General features: G+C 44.5%; 1 protein-coding gene across 1 annotated transcript in view; it reads left to right on the forward strand.

Moving 5' to 3' along the window:
* The window catches only part of TBCK (TBC1 domain containing kinase), a 147996-nt gene that overhangs the window by 121242 nt on the left and 6143 nt on the right, over positions 1–20611 (forward strand). Inside the window, exons 30-32 of the mRNA XM_049815463.1 lie at positions 1174–1244; positions 3342–3732; positions 4551–4644. The gene's annotated coding sequence lies outside the window, so the exon portion shown is untranslated. The remainder of the gene's footprint in view (positions 1–1173; positions 1245–3341; positions 3733–4550; positions 4645–20611) is intronic.

Raw genomic sequence — 20611 nt, forward strand, 5'->3', positions numbered from 1 at the left:
TCACATCCTGAGATAGTGGCATGAACTGTCACCTCTCATTGTGGCAAAGACAAGGTGGCTGCCTTTTTTTTTTTCCTTCCGTTTTTTCCTTTTTTTTTTTTTTTCCTACGTGAAGTAGTGGGGAAAAAACAAGCAGTGAAAAAAGTCAAGCAGCTGTACTACATGTGCGGCACGTAAAAGTTTTGCAGTAAACAGTCACAGTAGCAAGTAACCTAAACATATGGGTATTAGGAATTTTTTATATTGAACTTGAAGATATCCTGGGTTTCTGGTGGTCATCTGATGAATGCCAAAAGAAAAAAGGAACCTCAGCCTTCCTTCATCCTTATTCAAGCTTCTTCTTATTTTGTCTCATCTCTTCTCTGTGATACCCCTCCATGTGAATCCATATCTGAATGAATCCTCTTAAGCTTGCAGTAGGACAGACCCTGTGTGCCCAGCAAACTTGCTGAGACTTTGAAGTACTTAAGGCTGCATAAATACAGTACTCTGGCTGTGACAGACAGGTCACCATGATACCATGTTACAAAATGGACTTTTAGTGTTTTGGCGAATGGAAATTTTGTCGGTTACAGAGCCCTACAAGTTTTTTGCCTTTGGGTCTTGTGCAAATCCAAATAGGTATGCAAACTGAGTACTCCACATTTTTATACCTTACCTGCATATATGTGTGTGTGTGTCCAAGGCTTGCTGAAGTGCAGAAGAAGTGATTGTCCAGGAAAACTCACCATATCCCCTCTGCCAGTCTTGGAAAGCCAGGACCACCCTTTTTCCCAGGGATGAAGAGGTCTTCCTAGAAGCGGCATTGGGTATCTCTGGTCCCCTGAGGAAGCAGAGAGGGCAGGCCTGGCTCTCCTGGAACCTTTCTGAAGCCAGCTTTCCGTTGCAGCTCCAACCTTTCTCCAGTTTCCATGAGTGGCCCCCTACCAGGCTTTTCATCCTCCAAAGTAACAGAATTAAATTTGCCAAGAGCAGTGAGAAACCTTTGCCTGGTACATGTAGTGCAGCACATGTATCTATCTTTCTCTATAAACGATATTATATTCATGCACATAGTCAAGAGGAAGTCCCTAAAAATGAGGTGAGGCCAGTCCAAGAAAAAGGGAAGAGACATTAGTCCTTTACATTGCAGCCCTTTAACTTGTTTGTTTGTTTGTTTTAAATGTTTATAAGGAACTGATGACTGAACCCAGAATAAATGCGGGAACTGAAGCTTAAGTCCTTTGTTAAAGGTGCTGTAAAAGGTAAGAGTTCCTGAACTTTTCAGAACTATTGTTAACTTCAGTCAGGAGCTTACAAAGATTGCTGCAGAGCCACGATGGGGGGATGATAGAAGCTAAGAAGCTCTTATCTGTGCATCATTCTGTTAGCCTGTACCCTCCCTGACCCTTTGCCACTAGCGCGAGGGACCCTAATTTTTTTCTGTGACCTTCAACTACTACTGTATTTGAAGCAGTAAAAGCATTTAATAGTTCTGAGTTACAAATTACAAAAGAACATGCCCAGCAATTTTTCTCAGATTTTGGGTTGGTGTTTTCAGGATTTTGGTTTTTCAGCACAGCCAAACACGTATAGTGAGAACTACATTATGCTGGAGAAGCCCCTAAGCGTTATATCCTACACAGTTTTCAAGGGTGGTTGGTCATCCATAGCAAGCAACTTAGATGAAGTGCAGCAGTGCATGGGTCACCAATTTGAATGGGAAGCTGGTGAGGAAGGAATGGAAGTTTTGACTCGGTGTGTCAATCACTCGGAAGTTCAAGGTGTGTTTTTTTCTCTGTTTAAATTCACATCTAAAACTTGAGTCAAGCAGACTGTCCCAGGGATCAGAAAGTAATGATTCCCAGGCTCTTAAGCTGACCTGGGCTTAAGCCTATATTTGCTTGAGGTGCATGGAGGACTTCACCTTATTGTAAATTTTTGCATAGCTGGCTGTCCTTACTGATGTAGGGAGCAGACGAAAAGGTCTGAATGCTTGCCCTAGCCCATCGGTGGGCATAATTTACTCCATTGTTCCACTACAGTAAGGGTTAGGGTAATCTCCACTGTCTACCTGTTCACTTGCTGTAATGTGTTGCCCTGTTGCAAAGCCTCACCTGTTCATGATGTAACATTATAATGATTATATATTGATATAATTATATCATGATATAATACCTTGACAAATTATTACAGCATTGGACTCTTGCAGTTTTGTGCAGAAACATATCAGACTTCTGTTTGTGCTACTAGGTATGAACCAGGTTAAGTAAAGGTTATTTTGTGCAGTAGAAACTGTTTCTTGTAACACATAGCCAATTTTCAGAAGTCTTCAGTTATTTACACGAAGGACTTGCAAAAATCTGAACCCATTGTTAAATGTCCAAATGGGACCCCACTTCCTGAAAATCTGACCTCCATGCTCACTCCTAAACACTTAAGAATTTGGACTTGAGCTTGGAAAATTTGTTGTCATAAGGGTCAGGATTTACATACAGTCTGTAAAAGGTTTCAGTGGGAAATCAGAAAGATGGCAGAGCCATCCCTTCAGTGTTAATTGTTAACCGGTTTTGCAGACCACCCATTCTGCCTGTGCAATAGGTTCGTCCTTACTGATTTCCTTTAGCTGATTTTAAAAAAAAATAAAAAAAATGGTCTCCTGTATCTATTTTCCTCATGAAATCCTAGGCTGACTACAAAATCCTCTTAAAGTCTCTGCTGACCCTGTTTCAGATTTCATTTTCAGGGGAGCGCTTTTTAATAAGAAACCTTAAGAAGTTCAAGTATTAGCAGGCATGAGAGTCGTTTTCCTGCACTGTTTTACTGATTCAGCAAGATACTTATGCAGATGATCAGAGGCACTGTCAGGTTGAAGATAATGTCATGACTCCCAGCTTTAAGTTAGGCGTAGGCTTAAATACCTTAAATACTTTATTCTGATCTGGCTAGAAACCATTAGCAGGGATGATCAAAACATCAAGCTTTGCCCGAATCCACTCAAAGACCTGAGGGTTCTTCGCTGTGTTGTTTTGTTTTATTAAACCAAAATTAAAAATACCTCCTATAGCCAGAGAGCCTTAATCAGGCTAAGGAATAGCAGTTAGAAGAATAATAATAAGGACGGTACTTTGAGGCAAAGAGGACGGTGTAGAAACAATCAAAAACAAACCAGAGAAAGGCCACCCACCAAAGACGTGTTGAAGGGATGTAAACAGCCTTGAGAGGATGCATGCAGATCCTTGAGCTTCTCACATCCAAATAACACAACCCACTTGCAAGCAGTTACTGTCAGAGAGAGGAGGAGCCTTTCTTGGCTGTAGTTGTTGAGTTGCAGCCTACAATTAGGTAATGTTTTGTTTCAGGGCCCTGCCGTATGGGAGGTTCTGCTTGTGCAAAGGCTGCCTTTACTCGTGAATTTAGCAGTGGCGTAGCCTCCAAGGAGAAAAATTATCTCATTAACTCTCGGCGAGGAGATGGTGTGCAGCCAGAACGCTCCATATGTGCACAGCATGGTCTTCGTCGCACGATACAATTTGTAATTGCTGATTACTTTTTGGCTGATGTTGAAAGCCTGCCTGTCAATCCCCACCTGGAGTGCAACAGTAAGTAAGCATCCTCCCCCACCTCCAGTCTGCTTCAATGTGAGCTTCATAGAAGAGGCCGGCAAGTCTTGCTGCAAGAGAGGCCCATAACCTTTGGTCATATACAACTCTCCAAAACTATGAATTAAATTCCTGAAGACTCATACTGTAAGTTTTGTGTATGAGTGCACGTGTACTTAGTGCATTTCAGAAGTGTTTTTTCCCTGCCTCTTTCATTTTTTTTACCACTTATTGGAGTGGCTGGGGTTTTTTTAATGATAACCATGGAGCTTGGGAAACCGTGGGATTTATCATACACAGATACATCCAGTATGGGGTTGTTCTTGCTTGCAGTCAAGCAGTAACAATTATCCCAGCACATGTTGGAATATTTAGAAGAAAATCGTATTTGAACCAAAAGCCATTTTTTATTGTAGCTTTTAAACATGAAGTATTAAGGAAGTTAAAATTATGTTGTTTTCATCAAGGTGATGAAAAGTTTGGAAAGCTCATGTCAGTGAAAACAAATGAGTGTGCAGAAGACAGAGATATTGAGTATAATAGATGTTCTACCCAGATTTGCCAGTCGGTCAGTCAAAATCTTGAGAGTTGGAAAAGAATTATCATTCACCAAGTGCTCAGCATCTAACCCTGGTTCCTTCTCACACCTGTCCTGCACGCTCACAGTTTTCTCCTTGTATATGAACATAGGCTGTCTTTTCCTGCCTACATGCCCTGCCTCGCTTCCCAGGTGCACGTACGCTTCTAAAAGCAGAGACGGTGCTTTTAGAGAGTCTGCATAGTACATTGTGTTATCTGTTATTCCAAGTGGATCACTAATTTTATTTTTTTTAAGTGGGTACTTCCAGACAGAATGACATAACAATTAACTATAAATGGCAAATTCCCTGAAATCAAAGGACTATTTGAAACTATTAGGCAGGAGGAGAGAGGGAGAATCTGAACTTCATATTCCCTGCGTTTCTTCAGGTTTGTTCCCTCAATGCTGGAACTCCATTTCCTGGAGGAACTGAAGTGTGTGAATCTGCTGATCTCTGATACACTGGTGTCCTTGCCAAACCAGGTAATGGTGTGTAGGACTATTTCTGTACCTTTCCTAACGCAGCTGTCCCTGTGTTATAGCAGCATGGTTGTTGATGACAGGCTGTTGCCCTTCTCTAAAAGCAATGAACCTTACATGCACAGTCCTGCCAAAAGTTGCTACTCTCACCTGTACAAGTGGCAACTAGTAAGAGTTAATATTGACCAAATTGACAGCAATTCCTATGCTTTTTTGGAGCACAAATTGCTACAGGGAATAGTTATTTCGTTATGCCACTGTGCCCTATAAGATAGACTGGATTTACTTTGTGGGAAGATGGTATAGGGTTATTCAGAACTCATGACCGATTCGTCAAGAGGCAAGAACAAAGAAGCATTTCAGCACAAACTGAAGTTTGTTTCTGTTTATCAGAAAAAAGAAATCTTTCTGGAGGTATCTGTCCAGTCCACAGCTCATACAGATTAGCTGCTGGGGAAACTGCTTGTAACACTGTGCAAAACGGTGACTGTGTCTTGTGTGCGTGTACCCAGCTTTGACTGCAGGGTAGAGACAACTTAAAAAATCCACAAATGTATTGTGCCCAGCATGGGCTTACGGCCTGAGATGTCTTTTTCCTTTCAATTTTAAATATTTCCTTCTGACCTGTCCTGCCTCTCTGGTGCACTTGTTCTCAACACAACAGCAGGACTGGGAGGGCAGGTGAGGGCTGTTGGTGCTGCATGAAATGAATCCCCAAGTTGCTGTCCCAGCGGAGTACTTCCCTCCTCCTCCTCGGCAAATTAACAAAGCTGGTGCTCAAGTGGGCATCTCTGCACACGCTGTGCTGCACATCTGTAAGTACACCAGGCAAAATCCTGCACAGTCTTAATAAAAGTGGAAGACAGCCTTGATTTTAATAGATAAGAACAGGACTTTAGGGAACAGTTTTCCAAAGAGGGCAAGTCTGGGAAAACTAGACTGCCTAGTCGCTAGGGTTGTGGTTGAGTTGGCTCGTACTGATGATTGCTGGGCTGCTGACACATGCGAAACACCAGGGCTGTGAATGGAGAGCGCCTCAGTGATGCTGACAGATTGGCTCTACAGAGCGTCTTGTGGCTGGATTTGTTTTTGCTGAAGGCTGGAATTCGTGTGCGTGCTGTATATGGCAGCATTTATGTTTTGATTAGAATGAGTGTGTGGGAAGCTCCTTGTACTTGCAGGCTGCATTATTAAGGTACGATGATTTATAACAAGAGATGTGGGGATCATCTGAACCGTAAAGTTTTCCTCTGGGGAAATCTGAGATAGCGAGGTAAATTAATGCTTTCTGTGCAGATTAATTATACAAAATTATGCTTAATTAAAAGGAATATTCTAGTGTGGGTTAATCCAAAAGATCCAGAGTCTTCAGGTACCCAGTGGGCCTCTTGAGATATCAGTAGGGCTGGAGAATATTAGCAGTGCAGGTAGGAGTTAGAGTTGAGTATTACTGGAAGAGTTTGAACTTCAGACCCATTCAGAGGGGAAAGAAGGGCTATGGGAAACCTGGGAGACCTGCAAAGTCAAATAACATGTTTGTGTAGGCATTCAGAATGTACTGTCAGCACGGAAGGTTTTTGACCGTTAAACAAAAGTAGAAATTGTGCTCTTTCTTCAGTATTCAGAGTACTTGCAGGTAACAGATAGGTCCCCAGAGTCTGTCTGTTAACTATAGAAAGCATATAGAAGCAACTTAATATGTACAGAGAACAAAGGGATTAATGTCAAGTGTTGCTGAACAAATTTGTTACCCAGAAACTCTCAACTGAGTGCAAGTCTGGAATGCACCCCTTCTCCCAGTATTGCGCTAGTGTAATTATTTGTTTAAGAGGTATTCACGTGTTTACTGCCTTTGTTGAAGCTGGTGTTTGCTTTGCAGAGCCCCGCAGGTAGGTCTGGCCTCCTCGTGGAGTCTCAGGCAGAGTCACGCGTGAATGAGGTGCACTTTTCATTCAGCAAGCCAACAGCTCAGATTCTCAGAAGACATTCAAAACATGACGTGCAGAACGTTTCATGCAAAAGAAAAGTTTATCAGATATACACTTACATCTTGCGGACAGTCATTTAGTGTGACAAGTGTACCGTAACATGCTCGTGACATATGGATATCCTGAGAAAGAAGCAATTTATTTGAAATAATCTAGCAGATTCTCCTTCTAATTTTTTTGCCCCCCCCCTTTTTGCAACTATCGGCTAAAGCAGTTATTGTTTACAAGAGGTACCACTGATGGCAGCATTGTGTTGTTTTTTCATGCCTAGGGTTTTTGGTTTTAGCCAGCTTTCATATCCTGCTGTTTCCCGTACTGTCTTTGGGATTTGTGTACAACTACTGAGCAAGACTTCAGTATCGTCCAGTGGCAGCACATTCAGCTTGGAGCTGAAAGGCGGGGTGCTAACTAGAAACCTGGGGGATGCAAGTCTCCAGTTTTCCCCCGTGACACAGATTCTGTTTCATGCCAGTTACTGTCTCTCTTCTCTTTCCTTTTACCACCTCTGAGGATATAAATGTTATTCTCACTCGGCCTGTGATCGGGCATGATGATTTCTTTACAGTTAAAATTGAACGCAGGAAATCTTCTGACATTAATGCAGCAAGCCTGATAGTGAATAGCTGCAAAAATGATTACATCTACAGCAGTAGCTCAGTCTTCTGTTGAAACAGTGGAGCAAATCTGGTAGTCCTACTCAGTGATGATCATTAATGCATTTTTAGCTGAGAACCAAGCTGGTCACTGGCTCCTGTCGGTAAATGCGTCTGCCAAGAGCAGCAATGTAGATTTGGACCCAGAAGGAGAAAAGTAAAATTGAAGCAATTCAAACTGGGTTTTTTTCTGGATGTGTCTCATTCCATGTGTCTCTTATTAGAATTCACAGTGAGTACAAAATTGTCAATTGGAAAGAAAACTGTTTCGATCTGGTCTGTCTCTGAATGACACTGAGGTGAGGTACTGAAGCTGGTAGTAAATAACATTGTTTTGACCAGAAATTTCCATACTGAACTGTAGGAGGAAACTTGACTGTGTGTTCCAGTGTTTGCTTTGTCTGTCTTCCCTGCGCTTTAATACAATGATAGCAGTCACGTTTGTTCCGTGTGGCTTCTGTACGTTGTTAGGACTTTATTTTCTGTCATTGTTCTGATACGCTGCTGCTCCTGCAATGAATTCTGCTATTGTTGCCTCCTTTTTTTGTTTCCTGGGGTTATTATTTTTGCAACTCCGGGTGTGTGCATTCATGACATTTCTTGAATGCATTTCAGGGAGTGTATTCCAGTGCAAGTCAATGGGATGATGCGGTAGTTTGTCATTTGATACCATGATGTTGGCAGAGCTGTCGAAGCATGAAACTCTAATAGACTGGGCATTTAAAGAGCAATGTGTAAGTTTCCTCATGTGCTATGAACTGACGTTTGTCTGAGCTGTGAGAATCCTGTTTCTCAAGCTGTGCTGAGCTGGGGACGGTACGCTTCACCACCGTTTCCTTTAACCACCAGGGAGACAACATGAACACGTGAATACAAAACTGGTTTGGGGAGACTGAAAGTTTATTCCTGCCTCTGCTACCGAGTTGAAGCTGCTCAGTTAACTTCATTAGCACTTTGTTTCTTTTTCCAGCGTGTGCCTGATTTGACTGACTCTTCAGAGCATACACCATTTGGGAGGTGTGTTTCCCTATACGCTTATGTGGGGTCCAACTGTGGTTGGTCTTCTGGATGCTGTTGTAGTTCAAACGATGAAGATATTAGTTTCAAGGTATTTAATACCAATATTTGAAAGCCTTCATTGAATTATTTTTTTCTGGGGTAAACCTGTACCTAATACCTCCGGCAAATGGAGACTATGAGGACTGTCTACCTTAGTACTGCGTCAGTATGGTGGTTTGTATGCAGAGAAACGGAGTATTGCTAATTAAATCATCCTGTGGATTGGATGGGGATCCAGAACTAAACATTTACCTGTTTGTTACAATACTGTAAAAATATAAACCCAGTAGCCGCCATTGTAATGGTCACAGCATTAGATCCTGTGCATGTATCTAGCATCGGAGCCGTTAGACCCTGTTGGCGCTCTGCAACCTAAAGGGCTTGTACACAGTAGCCTGGAGAGTTCCCTCAGGTGGGGCTTCCAAAAGCGACGCTAGAATTTGTTGGAGGTCACTGGTTCCGGTGTGACGTTTGGCCCGTCTGCCTTGAGGAGTGTTTCTCAACTCTGAGACGTTTGCACGCAGGTTTGCTGGTATTGCTGGCAGTTATCTTCTACACCAGTGGTCCCCTTGGAGTACCTTCCTTCAGGGCTCGGGGATGAAAGGTGTAGACAAAGCATAGCTCTTAATCTAACAGAGCTAACTCCTGCAACCTGGTTTTCTGGGAGGAGGACTTCACTTGTGTTCACCAGGCATCCGAGTTTTTAACCCTCTTTCATTTTCATGCTCTAGAAGGAATCCCGTAGGTGTATTTTTAAGAAGAACCATGTCTGAAGCGTGTTGGACAGTTTTTTGGTAATCTGAGAACATTATAAGGTACTTCCAAAAAGCAACCACATTTTTAAAGTAGTTTGGGGATGGGAGGATGCTGCCGCTTGTTGAGTTGAGTAAATGTGTGAGGTGGAGAGGTTGTTTATTGTGTGCGACGGGCCTTGTACGGTCAAGAGGACTGATAGCTTGCACGTTATATCAGTGGCAGGTCTGCGATGAGTTCATATATTCAAAGAACAGACGCTGGGAAACTGTATGCAATGACTGACAGGCTTTTCAGTTGCCTTTTGTCTGTTTTAAAAGATTCTTAATTAAATTAACGTCTTCCGAATGAGAGGCTGCAGTGCCATGCTGACAGAGCAGCATTCAGAGGGCAGCCGTGCTTCCCGCTGGCAAGCAGCAGCCGTGTCAAATGACGTTCGGACGGGAGAGAGCTGGTGCTGACCACCTGATTTCCCAAACATGAAAACAATTAATTTATTCAGCTTTTGCTTTAATTGGGCATTAGGGTGGAAGCGTGATAGAAGTACATTTCCTTTGCAGTTGTGCCAGTACTTTCTCGTGGAAAAATACACCCGCTCTGATCGTAACAAGGCGGCATCAGAAAGCAGAATTACGGTTAAAGCAAAACTGAGTTTAATTTGGCTGAGAGACAGGGTGCAGTGGTTTTAATCAAATGGAGAGCTTTCCTGTGAGAGATTGAGTTACTCCACACTAGAAAGCATCTTACTTTTTAATTTTTGACACGGATGGTCAAGAAGTGGAGCTCTAGCTAGCCGTACCACTACTGTGTAAGGTTTAACTTCCCTGTGAAATGTTTTTTTGGGAAAATGCCTTCATCGATTGCAGTTTTTCCTGTTCCGCTGTATCTCTCTTTAAATTGAAAGAGGTAAAGTAGACACCCAAGTCCATGAACTCAGGGAAGAGCTCTCTCAAAGTGGAGAGTGGTTTATATTTTGTCAGAAACCTACAGTCAGAAGAGTGCCAAGTGTGCACGCTGCAGAGGGGGGAAATGCTGTAACCTCCTCTGTGATGTTAGATTAGCAACCTGACGCCCTGCCATTGCATTGCCCTTGTCTGCTGGAGGTGTGGAATAACTGAGCAGAAGAATGGAAATTAATAGGGGATAAATTTTTTTTGACACGGATGAGCTGCGTGATTCAGAGGAGGAAAATTGCATTCAGGAAATACAGCGAAGCAGTCAAAACTCAGAAGTTCGTGAAGCGTATTTAGATGTCAGCATTCTGACAAGCCTCAATAGCGCATACTCTTGCTGAAAATGAAAAATGGGCGTTTTTTCCTTAACTGTCTGGAGGTTTATTGGACACATTGGGGGCAGGATTCAGAGTTAACTAGACTTAATTAATAGTCTGTTCTAGCTTGGTAGTGCAGACAGCAGTAGCTCTACTGACAGTGAAACTGCAGATTGACACAAACTCTACAGATAAAGTCCAGCCAAGACAAATTTACACCGTCTTCTCATGCATGTGTTGGTGTGTGTCCTCGGGTATGAATTTTCAGCTCTGGGCTTCACAGATTATTTCTGTGAATGGCTTCTGTTTCATTATGAACTTCATTGAGTAACCAAGACATTTTGAGGACTATGTAGACTTCTGAATTATAAACAAATTCCCGAAGAAGATTCCATCTTTTTGCCAAATAAAATATACAGTAGTTACATTTTAGCAAAATGTCATTGCACTTTATCAGGGCACATATTCACTCCAGGCCAGCCATTATGAAAACTTATGGGTTCATTTGGAGAAAAGATGAACTGTTCAAAGTAGCCCAGATCATTGGCAAAGTGGTAACAAAAATAAATACTGCTAATGTTGTTATTAAAGATTTATCAATTTTTAAGGGGAAAAATGTGATTCTTCAGGAAGAATCTGAGGGAAAAAAATTATTAAAATGGATCTGTCTCTGTTTTGGGGCCGGTGTCGTGGTGGCGGTGTTCCCTCTCTCCCCAACCTCCCGCCCAGTTCCTGGCACTTAACTTTTCACGGAGGAGGTTGGTGTGACAGCTCTTGTTCAGCTAAAGCTTTGTTCATAACAATCCCTATAAGAAATACCGATTTCTTTTTTCTAGTTTTGTGAGTCAAAGTATCTCAGATTTACAGAGGATCCCTTCTTTCCGGTATCAGAGGGGGGTTAGAACAGAGTGGCTGAAGGAAAATCCTGCTTGCATCCTGAAGTCTGACATAACTTAGCATATAAGATGTTGACTGTCATGTTTCCCTAGGTACTACGTAGCAAACCTGAGGTGCTTAAGAGAGCTCCCACTAGGCCATGGGCGAGGAGAGTATTTATCCTGCCTATTAGCCTTGGCAGAACCTGAAATGAAACTCTTACACTCAAGAGACAATTAATTTTATAATGCTGAACGAAGAGAGCAATGCCTTAAGTGCTGTCAGCGGGCTATGCTGAATTCATCTGAAAGGCAAGTTTCTTCTGGGTGACTGCACCGTACCACTGTCAGGAGAGTATTGCAAGGGTTAAGTCATTCTTTTATAGAACACTTTCTGAAAGAATCTGTTCAGATGAAAAATATCCTAAAGAAGAGATGAAAACACCATTTCAGGGTTTTTGTCTGTTTAAGCAAATGACATAAGAGGTGGGATTTCCCTGAATAGAAATCTCCCTGCTTGTACAGCATCTAGCGTAAGACCTCTCATGGATCGCTATGGCACAGTATAAAAGTTTATTAATTATTATAGCATGACTTATTTGGGCGCTATTGGCTTTCCAAAAGCAATCTTTCTCTTACGGTGGCACAGGATTTTCTCCATCAGTTCTTTAGATGTCTTCTAGTCTGAGAGCCCAATGCCTCCTCTCCTGCCGCTTTGTGGCATCACTTTTGCATCAACACAAGGGTAGCGTGAAACACACGCTGACCCGAAACTTGGCCGTTGGCATTCAGGGTGTGCTGATGCTACCAGTAAGACGGTGACGAGCCACGTGGTGGGAAGAGCAGCCTAGAGGCACTGCTAAGAGGCAGTAATCCAGGGCTGCTGTCAGGCTTTGCCACGGTGACAAAATACCATAGAACTGTCATGCAGGAAGCCTCGTTGCCTGGCTACTCACTGCAAAGTCTGTAACCTCCTGTTATGTTATACAGTAGGATTGGTGGTACAGTTTACATTATTTTTTAATATAAAATGCCACTGGTAACTGTTCAGCGTTAGGGAAAATTTGGGACGTGGAATTTGCCCACCAAAGAACCAGAATACTGGCGGTGGTGGTGGTTTACCTGCATTACCTTGGATGTTGTTATTTGCCCTTTGGGTTTTGATCATTTTTTCTTCTCTCCGTAGCGGTCCCTGCCTCTGATTCCCCAAGGCTGTGGGAAATTGATGATGGACTGAGAGGGGAGCAAGGGCTGTAACCGAATGGCTTGGCAGCAGGCTGTGGGTGCACTTAAACCCTCGGACATTTAAAGCTGCTGCAGAAGCAGTTGCAGGGAGGCATTGTCTGCGCCACGAACGAGGCATGCAGATGACTGTGAACCGATGTTTGGGAATGGATTGGGTAATAAAACGGCGCGACCACGCTGCAACGTGGCGCAGACAGACCGTACCTTACTGCAATTTCAAAAGCAGTCTAGCACTAGCAAGAGGGAGCTCAGCACGGGCTCTTGTGCTCCGAGCCCTGTCTGAGCATTGCGCCGGTCGTCTTAGTGTCAGCTGTGGGAACGCACTGCTGGCTCTGCCTGGCTCTCTGCAGCTCTCTGAAGTAGGAGGAGATCGCTGTACGTGAGAGGAATCCCAAGAGCGGTATCAAAAATGGCAAAGCGACCAAGAAATTTGATTAACCAGGAAAGATCAAAATGGCTGCAGGACTTAGGTTTGGCCAGGTGATTAAGACACAACCTGAACTGTGCGAAGGCATTTGGGGAGTCTCACAAGAGGAGGAATTTGAAATGAGCTGAAGCAAAAACTATGGCTGAAGGTCAGGAAAGGTGCTGTAGCGTGAGGAATCCAGTGATCCGTTTACTTCGCGTACCACCTGGAGGTGCCCAGCTCGGCTCAGAGCCTCTTTGTGCCAGGCACAGTATGGGCGTACACAGGGGTACAGCCTGCACGCCTGCTGCGAAGAGGGGGTCACCTGGGGCTTTCGGAGCACACCAGGCAAGGCAACAGAGCAGAGCCTGTTTCGGAGGAGTCCTGCAGGAGAGGGGGGATAGGCAGGATGAGCTATTAGGCTGTACAAACTTTGCTCCGCGTGATTTTGGCTGAGAGGGAGGTGGGTGTGTATACACGCTCCATGTGGTATTGTTAACTAGCTGATGTTATGTTTCTTTGAACCCTTTTAAAATGTTGGGAGACTGAAGGCTTTTGTTATAAAAAGCAGAGCCTGACACACTGCTGAGGATTTGCAGCTGTGAAATGGAGGAAAAAAACCTGGCACTAGGGGAGGTGGTTCCTTCTTAGGTAGCGCCCACTCCGCAGGCAAGCCCCAGGGAGGGATTCGGGAGGTCCTGCCTTCCCAGCCCCGACCAGCATTGGCAGCACTTCCCAAGCAATTCTTGTTACACCTTTTACCTGAATGCATAAATAGGCTTTATATATATATATATAAAAAATGAATATATTAAAAATATCTCTATAGATGTGCTGTTCCTCCTGTATAAATAAAGGTGCAGTATTGGAATTGGCCTCCTGTTAGAGGCATGTTCAGCTTGTCATCTGTTGCATTTCACTGTAGCTTGTTCAGAGGGGGGCAAAAGTTGATTTTATCTTTTATTTCCAGTGTCTGGGAGAACAAATAATGAGTCTAGAAATGTAGATAAACCACTGGAATTATTGTAAGCAATATTGACTTGAGGAAAAAAATACTTACTTTTTTCTTTGGGGATTTTGCTCTTTTTTTGTTGAATGAAGTCCTTCCCTTTTGCTCTCTGAAATTAGCCAGAAGTAGTTGATAGCTTTTTGTTTGTTGTTTTCTCATCCAGCAACTATTAGTGTTCAGGTTTAGAGACCTCTGCAACCCATCACCTATTTTTTCCTTAAGTTTGATGTGGAAGAAGCAAAGTAAATTTTGTGATTCTAATATACATGAGAATTAAATACTATTTCTGAGTAAATGAATGATGCTGCAACTCATGGGCTGGAAAATCAGCTGATATAAAACCAGCACAGCACCATTTGAACTAAACCTCTATTATAACTTTTATCAGCTGAATTTCTGTAAATGTATGGTAACACTAAGCTTAGTCCTGCACCTCTGAAGTCAGTAGCTGAGCTCCATCCAGGAGGGAGGTGGCTCAGATGGGCTGTGCCAGTGGGTGAAGCTCTGACCTGCATGTGTCTCACGGTATCTTATTTTCAGCACCTCTTTAGGACAGAGTTTGAAGATGGACTCATCAAGTAGAGGGAAAAGAGCATTAACGTGCAGGGGAAATTTTTTACATTTCAAAATCCACTGTTACCGCTTGCTGGGCTCATTGTGCGTCAGTAAGTTAAGTTTTGGCTTGAAAAAGATTTTTGGCTCAGGGTGCATTTGCAGTAGCAGGGGGAGCGTGACAAGATGCAAACCAGAGCCGCGAGGGGTTGCTCCGGAGCTTGCCACTTCTTGTGACCTTACAAGCGTTGCTGAGGACAGCAGCCACAGAGCGGCTTGGGGCGAGGAGGACAGACGGCTGCAGACTTGCTCCGGCAGGTAGAAAACATGGCAAGAGGCAAGTTCTTCACAAGGACATTTCCCACTGCCTCTTCTCTCGGCTCAGGCAGCAAAAAGCTGCTTTCGCCATTAGGAGATGGCCAGAAGGCTGGAAAATGTAAAAGGACGGGGGAAGAGAAATGGGGTCGGGAGCTGGGAGTGAAAGGTGGATTGCTTGGGAGTGCTCCCCCCAGGCACAGACCGTGGGCGAGCAGAGATGAATTGTATGTATGAATAGAAAATAGATGGGATCTGACCTTGCTTACTGAGGAGTTTAATGAGGGTTCAGACAATGAAATCAGGGGAAGGAGATAGTTGCCGTAATTTTAATCTTTGTTTGTCTTTACGTAGTCTTAGAAAAAAATGTTACGTATTTTAAACGAGGGAACAAGTACAGAGCAGAGAAACGGCTAACTGCTCTGTGTCTCTGAATGCTATTTTACCAAGAGGTCCCTGAGCTGATACGGGTCTGTATCATAATTTGCCATGGACTTCATACTTTTATTAGAATTACTAGCAGTGTTACAAACTCAATTTACCTGTCATCTGCTGAGATGAAGGGAACAGTATGATTGTTGGAATGGCTGATGTCGGTGCCCCTTGGTCGTTTCAAGTTACTAATGTTATTTTTTCAGGTATAGAAATTGTTATTATTACATGGATGGGCAACAGTACTTCGCTTGGGTTTTGGTTCACTGGTTTTGCTTGTTGAAACATTGGCAAGAGTACAAGTTTTTCTTTTCTTTTTTTAGTATGCAGAAGGTTCAAGTTGCAACACTCAGGACTTGGACATCTCCAAGATGTGATGGAGTCTTACGGCAGGAACTAAAAGGTGGTTCCCTGCCAGGTCTGAGCTGCTGCCCAGGGAAAAAAAGTGATAGAGGAAAGGTTACAAAGAGAAGAATTTAATTTTTTTTTTCTTTTGACAGCTGGCTAATCTTTCTGAATTTGGAAGGTCATAGTCACGGGGCATAGGCAGAGTAATAATAGCAACATGTGTCTGACAGAATGCCCCGCTGCTTTATGGCTATTAGGAAAATACCACAGGAATAAATTTTTTTTTAATAGCTCAGTGTTGCAGGCATAAGGGGTGTGACTGTGGTTGCAGGAAAAAGTTCTGGCTTCTTAGTTCCTAAAGTAAAAAAAAAAAAAATCCTGTTTGCTTAATATTTATCTTGAGGACTAAATTGGCCTCTCGTGCCAGAGAAAACAGTCTTTGGGTTCAGCAGGTCCCGAGGCAAAGAAACTTTATTATACGTGGGGCAGGATCTGGCAAACACTGCCAGGTGCAGTGCATTATACCTACCGTGAATCTTCCTGGTAGACAAGGGCCTAAACTTAAAAGTATGCAGCTGAGGATAAAGGCTTTGATAGCCTGTTTTTCATCAAAAGCTCAAAACCACAGCAGCAACACAGAACTGGAAGATGGAGAGAAAAAAAGTTGGGCTCCTGGAACAAACTGGAGAGGAAGAGAAAAAGCGCAGCTGGGAAACTTTGAGAGTGGCGTGAGGAGGACGCGGAAAAGGTAGGAGAGGAAGCAACCTGTGCCGAGGATGGGGAGCTGTACCCCCACATGGTGTGCCGCAGTGGGGGCATCCAACTCCAAAGCGCGCGCACACACTTACTTGTGGACAAGATAAAGAAATACTCCAGTTCTGAATTCGCAGTCTGTAGCCACTTGCTGCTTAATTCCAGACTTGGTTCTGCTTAGAAGCAATGCCAGTGCCTGCTCTCCTGCTGTCAGTTGATGGTGCCCGTCAGCACCCCAGCTGCTAGGGCTGCCGTCACACCATGGGGTGGGTAGTGCGGGCTTGATAGGCTGTGTAAATTCAGGTGGTTGTTCTTAGTGGATTGCCCCACCACAAAGGCTCAGAGGCAAATGGGGCTTTTTCCAGTTTGATTTGAAGGCACTTGGTTTGAATCTGTTCCCACCAGCCTTAACTGAAGCCAGGGGCAGCGGTGGCAGGATTGGACCCTGCCGGGAGTTAGAAACCCCGCTGCGGCCGGGTGCGTGGGTGCTGCGATGCCCACGGCTGCCTGCCCTCGTGCTGTGCAGAGGCAGCGCGCCGCTGCGTAACAGGGCGGCGCAGCTGCGTTAACACAGGCTGTGCCCGTGCTGGTTTATCCCACTGGGGGAAACCAGCAGATCTAGGGCCCGTCTGGAGTGGTGCTGGCTTGGCACCAGGTCCCCTGGTGCAGGAGCACCATCAGCTGCAGAGGCCCCGGCTGGGTGGTGGGTATTGCCTTTGCATTCTGCCCAGGGAGTAGAGCCCTCAGCTGGGACTAATTGGGACAGCCCAACCTCTCCACCAGCCCAGAGGGTTGTAATGTCTGGAACCAGAGGAGGTGGGTTGAGGGTTTGCGTTTTGCAGGTGAGAGTGCCAGTACTTCAAGTGTAGTGCTTATAAAAGTGCTGGCAGGTCTGTTGAGGAGCTTTTGACAGGTTGGTGTCACTGTGGGCTAGACTGGAAGCTCTGCAGCAAAACCGTAATGTGCTGAAACGTGAGGCTGCAAGAGCTCTCCCTTTGTCCTGCCCTGATGTAGCCCTGATTTAGCGTTGGTGCAAATGCATTTTGTAAAAGACTTTGAATGCTGGTAGCTGTTTCATGAACGAATCCACTTTGGGGTCTTGTAGAGTGTCTGCATAGGAGATAGGTATGACATGCAGTACCTAGGTAGGAAGAAGAAAAACTGTAGCACAAAGCAGAATATGGTGAAGAAGGGAGGAATGCTGTGTTTCAGTTCTTTGATGTGGGCAAAAAGAAATTTGTTTGTTTTCAGATACAGGAGAAATAGGATTTTAAACAACAGTTCTTACTTGGAGTAAGAACTCCATTTACTGTATCTGCTTTGAAGCGCTGCTTGGATGTTTGTTAGTGGAGCACATGCGGCTCTTCTGCAGCGAGTTTGCCAACCGCTTGGCAAGGGACAGGGGAAATGCCTGTTAAAAATTAACTAGCAACTGAGATAAACCACATATAAACAGCTCAGGGAGCACAGTGATTTCATCAGTATCTGATCTGCTTGCTTGTCTCATGGCTGCCCGAGTTCCTTTGTAATGTGTTTTTTTGTTTTCTCTGCTTTGTGCACAGTGGTATTCTAAATGTCCTGCTCAGCAACTCCTTCAGGAGAGAAAGTCAGATGCGTTTCTCTGAGCGGCTGAGAGGATTCATTTTAATGAGAAGCGAGGTATTTTGTATGCTATTAATGAAGGACCTGATCTCGTGGCACAGAAGCCAATGGCAGCTGGGTCCAAAACAGCTTCAGCGTGCCTCGCCTCACTGTGGCGGTGGCAAAAGGGCCAAGTCTGAGGTCCAGGCTTCTGGAAGTTACAGACAAATTAAACTTGTTTGTAAGCTTTCTCCCTTCAATAATGCCGGATAGTGGAGGCTTTTAATTGTGCTGCTGCTTTTAACTAACTGCTATTGCGGGTTAGGCTAGTTGACCTGTCTGCGGTGGTTGTGTGTCAGGAGGACAGTGTGTGGCAGTAGGATACGCGAGTAGGTTCAAGTAAATGGCGTTTATCTACCTTCAGGTGCACGGTGTAAGTATTTGCCTACTTCTGTTATCTGCCACGTGGGTGAGTTTACTCACCTTACAGCAGTATAAATAAGGGTGTGGAGAGGTGCACAGAGAAAATTCCTACTGGTCCCTTGAACGTGTGTAGGGAGCTCCTGGGCAGCTTCACCCCTTGGCTGAAAGGCTGGTGGGTGAAGCCTGATACCGCTGGAGCAGACTGTGCCTGTTCTGCTGCAGCTCTGTACAGTTCCCTTATGAGTGCAAGAGGTTTGTACTCCCAAAAGTGCCGTCATCAAAGGCTAGAGCTTGTTTGTGCAGTCTGTACACAGCCCCTAAGGGAGTTGTTGCCCCGTCACCGAGACGTGCAGCATGGGTTGTCCGTATTGAGTGTTGGGACACAGCTGTCGTTCCACGGATGTTTTTAAATAGCAAGGTTTGAAAATCCCCCTCATGTATTATTTTCATGTCGCAAGATTACCTCGCGGTCACTATTGGCAGCCTCGCGTGGTTTGGAGATGCTGTGTTCCCGGGCTGTCCCAGGCAGACCGGCCATTGGAAAACTCACCAGTTGAAGTGCGTGTCAGCGGATTTCAGGGCCAGGAATGGAGCCGAGTTGTTTTGCAGCGCCGTGCTGGTGAGTGCAGTTGCAGGATTCCTTGCATTCCCCATTTGTGCCTCCTGTAGTTTCACCCATAGCTGCCTCTTGAAGGATTATAGTTCAGCTCCATTTGCCGCATGCTCAGGATATTGCCTTATTTGGGTTTTTTGTGCGGTTTTCTACGTACACGCTACTTGCAGTACGCCGGGGGTTTCGGGCAGAGCAGCTAGCACAGAGCGTGGTACCGAATGGGTCTCCTCTGCTGACGGTCCCTCATTAGGAAGGAAGCAGACTTGCATGTCAGGGAAGGAAAATCTCTTCCTTACCTTCATCAGGGAACATGAAAGCTTGAATTTGCCCAATGTCTTTAGTAGCACAGCTCATACATCTGACAAAACTTGAGAGAAAAATTAAGAGAGTTGCATGTGTTAGGGACCACATGGTCCCAGCCAGCTGCGGAGGGTTAGTCATCATTTGTGTGTTTGCTGCGACGCCAAACACACTCTTTGGGCTAAGTGGTGTCCTGGGAGACACCCTGGGGTGGGTAGCTGAATAGAAGATGAGGAACAGTGTTACAAAGAGCCTTAGTGAGAGGCCAGTGGACGGGAGCCGTATTTGAACCCTTACAATTTTTGTCTAGCCCTCTAACCACCTATGTGAGTGGATCAAAGGCTATAAAGGTGATGAAGGCCACGTACCTGATGTACGATGTACTTTCTCTGCCTGTTTTTCATATTAATTAAATATTTTTTTTCAAGCCCCAGTCCCGTATTTGTTTATTTGGCAAATTACTCCAATAAAAGCTGGCAGAGTAGCTCACAGTGAGTTTCCCAGCGAGCGTGTGAATGTGCCAGGGCTGCTTGCTAATACACAGCCAAGCTGCCAGAGTGCTGAGGTCTCCTCACACCCCACAAAACTGCCTGATGTACCTTGTGGGTAATTAAACATAACTCGCTTTTAGCAATCTGCTTCAGTAATAGAGTTCAGCCAATTAAAGTATCTTTTTATAAGCAGGATAAAATCAGTGGCATACGACAGGAGGGTAACTGAATTGCTCACGGTTTAATGACACTTCTAACTATGCAATAAAGGTGCCTGGTTTCTGTGTAAGTTGTTGTACGCTGTAGAGTTGTGGGGTTTAATATTAGTGAGCAGTTTCAGTGTCTTCGAGCCCTGTTCATACACTCCAAGCCACAATGACTAAAGGGATCCTCTAGACTGTAACGAGAATCATGTATTTGGTATTTGAGAACACTAAACATCCCGTCTGGGCATGGAAACCTTGAAAAGCCGTATGGGATTACAACTTCTCCTGTCCTCCAGCTGCTCCAAGAAACTGAGGTAGGATGACATTTCCTGAGCTAACTCAGAACTTGAGAGGGATGGAAGTCAAAGAGTCTCTCTTGGGTGTCCTTCTGAATCCTACTAATCAAATGGCTTGCCTTAGACAGTCTTCCAGTTATTTTCCTCATTTGAAAGCATAACTGGCACTGCTCAGTGCTTATTTGGGTTTAGTTCTCTACTCATATCAGGCTGGATGTCAAGCTGGTCTTTGCCGAGGAGTTGCCATCACCAGCTGAGGTGGCACACATCGTGTGAGCTCCCAGACGAGGAGCTCTTGTGCTAGACCTGAAGCCAGGGATGTGAGAGTGCATTTCACTGTGCCGCTTGCAGTATTTGTATCTAGATGGGAAGGTCTGGAAAAAGGGAAGAAAGTTTACTTGC

Source organism: Accipiter gentilis, chromosome 12, assembly GCF_929443795.1.
Source record: "Accipiter gentilis chromosome 12, bAccGen1.1, whole genome shotgun sequence".
In the NCBI taxonomy this organism is placed as follows: domain Eukaryota; kingdom Metazoa; phylum Chordata; class Aves; order Accipitriformes; family Accipitridae; genus Astur; species Astur gentilis.